Source organism: Phaseolus vulgaris, chromosome 8 (assembly GCF_000499845.2).
Source record: "Phaseolus vulgaris cultivar G19833 chromosome 8, P. vulgaris v2.0, whole genome shotgun sequence".
In the NCBI taxonomy this organism is placed as follows: domain Eukaryota; kingdom Viridiplantae; phylum Streptophyta; class Magnoliopsida; order Fabales; family Fabaceae; genus Phaseolus; species Phaseolus vulgaris.
This window is the reverse complement of record NC_023752.2, coordinates 2,552,070-2,558,069: the sequence shown is the minus strand read 5'-3', so window position 1 is coordinate 2,558,069 and position 6,000 is coordinate 2,552,070. Positions and strand designations below refer to the sequence as shown.

Sequence of the window (6,000 nt, the reverse complement as noted above, 5' to 3'; positions counted from 1 at the left end):
TCTTTAGGAATATAATCTGCTTTTTTCTATTTTTCATGCTTTTACATGTCAAAAGTTATGCAAATTAGAAGATATTTTGTTTAGGGTATATAAGAACTTTTCCATGTACAACCATACTTATCAACCATGGAGTTTCCTGCATTTTTCAGAGTTTCTCCTTGTTTGTTAGGATGAATCTATCCACGTTAAACCATGAGAAGGAAAATTCTGATGAACGATACTGGATGAGAGATGGGTTTTTGTGGGGGGAGTTTTAGGGTTTTGAGTTGAAGAGTAATCTGATTTGAAAGGTGAAAGAATGTATTTGCAGTCTTTGCCAAATGAAGAAGAGAAGAAACATGGCTTACGTTTCTGCATCACACATATGATTAATTGACTTTGTTTTGATGAAAGCATGCGCCATGGGGTTAATAACTGTGTCAGTGTCAGCCCAATGAAAAGCCTCAACTTGCCTCCCATGCATATCTCTCTGCAAAAGTTGTGTGGTCCTGTTTGTGGTCAGTGGGTGTACGTTTCAAAAGATATCACAACATAAATTGGTCCCTCACCTACCAGTACCTTTCCTTTCTCCGAAGTAGCTATCATGCACATAGACATGACACTGCCCTTGGACAAGGCGCCACAACTTTTAAGTCTCTCGCCATTACTTATCTAAAGTGGATTTCTCTGTTTGTCTTCTAAATCCTCTCCATGTGATGCCCTTACTGTTTCTGTTTTATCTCATTTTCTTTCTTTTTCACCTTTTCTTTTCATTTCTCAGCCAGGAACTATGAAGATCCCATTCTCCAAAATATAATAACTGTAAAACAAAAACAGATAATTCTGCCCATGAAAACCGATATCAAGTGAAAACATTATCAATGATTTGTTTATACAAAGATCATTATGACCTTTTTTGTCTTTTTGGTGAATCCAAAATCTGTTTGATCTAATATGCTTATAACTATTATGTGAAAAACACAGATTTATTTAAGAAATTATCTTCAATCTGTTTAATTCATGTGTAACTGACGACTCTTAGTAAAAACTTCGGGTTGTTTTTGCAGTTAGGTTGTCCAAAACTTGATTGATCAATGATTTTGATGCTGTCATGTCCTTTTGAAACTTTTCATGTTAGATTCTAAGAATAAATTCGTAGAAAACTTCTTATCCATTAATATGCTAATAGACGCAGATATTAGTTAACAAGGCTTTTGCCCTTAACAAGAGCAACATTTTTGTTGATGCTTACTACATCTGTGGATCCCCATGTGATGTGTTCAGTCGCAAAACCTTTTGTAGTTGTCGATAAAGTGTAATCAGCCGTTTTAGAAGTGTGTAGGAATGGTCCCCTTCTGAGATTATATATAAACTGTGTTCATTAGGTTAAGCCCTTATGCAAGTAATTTTTTTGTTCAATTAAGACCCAACAAATATAGAGAAAAATCTTTTGTACAGAAGTCAAGCCTCTTTCCTTTACTAACAAGTAACAAAACCCTACCTTGAACAATTCTACCTACCAAAAACATTAAAGTAAGATTTTACAATTTTATCCGATAATGTTGAACAAAGTTGTTTAATTTGACACATTAAGTACACAAGGTTTGTGAGAATTAGGTTTGTGAGAAGAAAATATCACGATATTTAAGTGAGTTTGGTAAATCTTTTTTCTTCTTATCACATTTGAGTCGGTTAAATTTTTTGATGCGAACTCTTCACTTAATCTTATTTTGAATAATGTTTGGATTGCGTTGGTAAACGGGATTTGGAGGCATATGAATAATTGTTTATTCAACAGATGAGTGATAAACTATTTTGAAGTCTTCTCCTTGATAAAGGTTAAGGTTTGATCTTAAATCTTTTTAACAATACCTTTAACGAATTTCTAATTTTCTGATTGATGACTATTATATATGTACTTAATTAATAGTTGCCAATAGGATGACGAAGTTCATCTTTAAATTTTAAGTATTTTTTTGGCTAATTCTGACTAAATAAACCATGAGAATTTTCTCTTAAAGAGTATGTCTCTTTTGTTTTTTAAGAGGGTTGAATCATCCCTAAGAAAATGATTGCCCATTATGCCTCACCACAAAATGATAAGACAAAGACTACCATACTTATTTGACCAATTGGGCTGTGTGCCAGGTGGCAAACTATGCACCATTGCTTTATCTTTCAGTGTGGCGTGGTTAGTTGAATTCCGGCATCTTCCTTTTCCAAGCTGCAGACTCCAACTTCCACACTATGTTTATGTACAATCAAAGCCAAGTCAAGCTCAATCAGAAACATCAAATTTTGTTCTAGCTTCTTATGCAAAAGCACAGTGCAAACTTCATCCTTCTACCTTGTGCTGCATGCTTAGTATGAGAAGAGGCACGTGTTCATGTAAGTTTGCAGATACCATCAACTATAACTAGGGTTTGTATAAATTAAATTTACTAGTCTAGCTACATGTTTGCATGTGAACTTATAATTGAATATTTCATACTATTATTAAATAGTTGCATTATTGTTCCTGTAAGTTTAATTACACCCTTCCTGACCATTATGCAGCCTTTTGCTGCAGTTTTCTTTATGTATATATCATAGATACCCCTGCTTCAATTTCTAAATGATTTTAGAGTTTTTAATATACAACTGCATTTGATATTGATTCCTTTTGGTATTTTATATAAATATTCTTTAATCCCCTCAAAATTACACAGTGTGCTATTGTTCAATAATAAGATCCATTAGTTTTCTGCAAGTCAGCGATCTGTGTCACCAGGTCATCTGTTCTTCATGCATCTACTTCCACTTTCAAAGGGAAAGAATATAGATTTTAAATTATATTTGATTTATTTAACGCCTTTAAATTTGAGTAAATTTGATGGAATCATCTTCTTCCTTTCTCCTATTATTTTATTTCGTGTGTTTCTATGCAGATTCCTAGGACCGAGAGACAACCCGTAAATCTGCACAATTTAGCAGTTTCATTGTTGATGGTACCCTGGAACAGAATTTTGACAAGCATAAAGTGGAAGGACAAAACTCTGCACCTAGCTACGAACAATGAGATACATAAAATCATGATTAAGAGCCCAAAAGAAGCGGATTTTCCTTTAAAACAGGAGGGTAGTCATTCTCAAACAATTAGTGATCCTGAAAAGGCAAAGGCTTCATCAAGCTCAGCAGCACAATGGCCAAGATTGAAGGATCCAAGGATTGTTCGAGTATCTAGAGCCTTTGGAGGAAAAGACAGGCATAGCAAGGTTTGCACAATAAGAGGGTTAAGAGACAGAAGAGTGAGATTATCAGTACCAACTGCAATCCAACTCTATGATCTTCAAGATAGGTTAGGGCTCAGTCAACCTAGCAAGGTTGTTGACTGGTTGCTCAATGCAGCTAAGCATGAAATTGACGAACTTCCACCACTGCCAATTGTTCCTTCAGTGAATAACTTCACCCTTGGTTATCCATCTGCTGTTACTTCTAATGAAGCTACAACCCCTCACTCTCAGCCTAGTCAACAACTTCTTAATATAAATAGTAGCATTTAGTGGCAAGGTTCAGACCAAAATTCTGCATGGAAATTAAAGCGTAAAGAAATTTCAGGAGAAATTATCAGCATTGACAAAGCAAATTGGATAAATAGAAGTGAAGAGGATAAGCAAGGAAGCAATAGTGAAGGTCCTAGCACACATGTTATGCCAAATAATCTCTTACCAAGGGTAAACCATCCTTCATTCCTGGGCCTGCTAAATACCATGCCACATGGTTACCAGTGGGAACCTTCTGCTGGTGATGTTTCTCATCAGTTGGCAAACAATGGATTTTCAAACCAAACAGACATACACAGCATTAGCGTTGTACCTTTCCCGACATCAACGCTGTCTTTATCATCAGGGAATTCTCAAATTCTGTTATGTCCTCCAGGAGCAGCACAGTCATATTTCCCTTCACATTTCACAGAAATGGACATGGATCAGAGGCAAATCAACCACTATCAGATGTTGAGTTCAGGTCCTCAAAACCCATCATCGAATTCTCTCAATCATTCTTTTAGCTTGGCTATGATGTCTCATAAACCTCTCCATTCACCCAACTGCAGCAAAAGCCCCTCCCACAAAGACCAAGATTTCCCTTCCAAGTGATACACAAAATACAAAGTTTATCTGCTCCTTCTCTCACAGTATGCATGGATGAAGATTGTGAAGAAGCTTCTTCAATTTAAAGATAGTCCACGTTACGGCGGGTTTGAATAATCATTTCGTTCTTGAATGCGTGTTTAGATTTCCTTCTATTTTTTTCAGTTACAGGTAACCCTTGAATTTTCCCTTTATTTTTTTGAGCTTATTTACTTGAAACGTTATATGTTGGAGATCTCAAATCGATTAGAGATTTAGTCAATTCATTATTAATTATAACTGGGTGCAAACCTTACCTCATTCGATTCTCATAAGTTGGTTTGATGAGGTTGAGTTAGGTTTAAAATGCACTTCTTAATATTTATAAGTCGATTTTATGATATTGAGTTAGGTTTAAAGTCAACTTCTTAATATGGTATAGAGTCATTCAGAATCTATCTAAGAGAAAGTTTATCGCGCCTCTCGTTATCGGACCACACACATCCATAATATATTGTCTCACTCATAATATATAAGTGAGTGCAAATCTCACCTTATAAATCGGTTTCATGAAGTTTAGTTAAACTTAAAGTACACTTCTTATTAGATGAATAAGAGCTCTCCTTTAAGCATAATGAATAGCTTAAGAACTAAGAATGCATTGCAGATCTTTAACTCTTGTATACAGTAAGATCTTTTGTTACTTAGATTATGTTAAAGGAGTTGGATTTTAGTTAGAGGGAAAGAAACACAATTCTTCACTTACCATAAATAATTTCTATCTGTATAACATTAAAGACATAAAGTAACACATTAACGTAAATTTATAAAGCCTTAACCTTCTAATTTATTTTTATAAACATTACATATAAAGTTTCATCCTTTACCAATAATAAAAAACTTATTGTCACCCAAAATTCTCCTTAAAGAACACATGCAAACCTTTAATCAAGTGTATGTCTTATTGTCCTATTATTCAGCCTTTTGTTTGTCTTGTTATTCCATGAGATGACATAAAACGAAAGACAATTGTTCATGCGCGGTCTCCAGCGCAGCGATCTACCATCGGTTACTGTCTCAAAACCGTGAATGTGACTTTCCCCGCCAGACACTAAAAGGTGACATGAAAATAACGTATCTCTAAAATTGCTGCACAAAGCAAGGAAACTAAACAGAAGTTTGGTCTGCATTATTATGGAATATTTTGATATTAATCACATTATATGTACTTTAAAGAAACTGAGCAAGAAAACACAAGTTCAGAGTTCTTACAGCTTCTGTATACGTTGTCTCGGAATAAAGCTTAAGGTGTGTCTTCCAAAAAGACCAACTTGGAAATGAAAGGATAAAGTATATTACTACTAAGAAAAGGACAATAAATCTTAATCTAAGGGTAAAACAGAATACAAGGACGATTGTTATAAGCATTATGCAACAAACATTTGTTCTGGTTATTTCAAACATTAGTTCTGAATGTTTTTTCACAGACGAGATATTGCTTAAAAGAGAATGCATGAAGTATTCAAACTCGTATACATAAAGTAGCAAGACTGATGATACAGAATAAAGAATTCACATCACAATTTGAAAATAATAAAACTGTCTTTATCTTTATTTCAATTAGTCAAGTTAAGATCACTGTTCAAATAAAAAAAATTCCACCTTAAATAAGATTTGATTCCTCAAAAGCCTCAAATACCACACAGCAGCCTGTTACACAAAGAAACACAAAGTTCAAAGTTGTTCCCCATGAACAAATGAATCATGATATTGTTTAGCTGAGCATGAAAGGACCACCTACATACCCACCATGATCAAACAGAATACCAAACAAGAATAGGCCGAGGACAAGGAAAAAAATCAAGTGATCACAATAATGTGGATGGTTAAAGTAGAAAGCAAATAAAATATC

General features: G+C 34.5%; 1 pseudogene; it reads left to right on the top strand.

The window, feature by feature from the left end:
• The first annotated feature begins 2,221 nt into the window (after positions 1-2,221).
• On the top strand, positions 2,222-4,409 carry LOC137825828 (transcription factor TCP13-like; annotated as a pseudogene).
• The last annotated feature ends 1,591 nt before the right edge of the window (positions 4,410-6,000 follow it).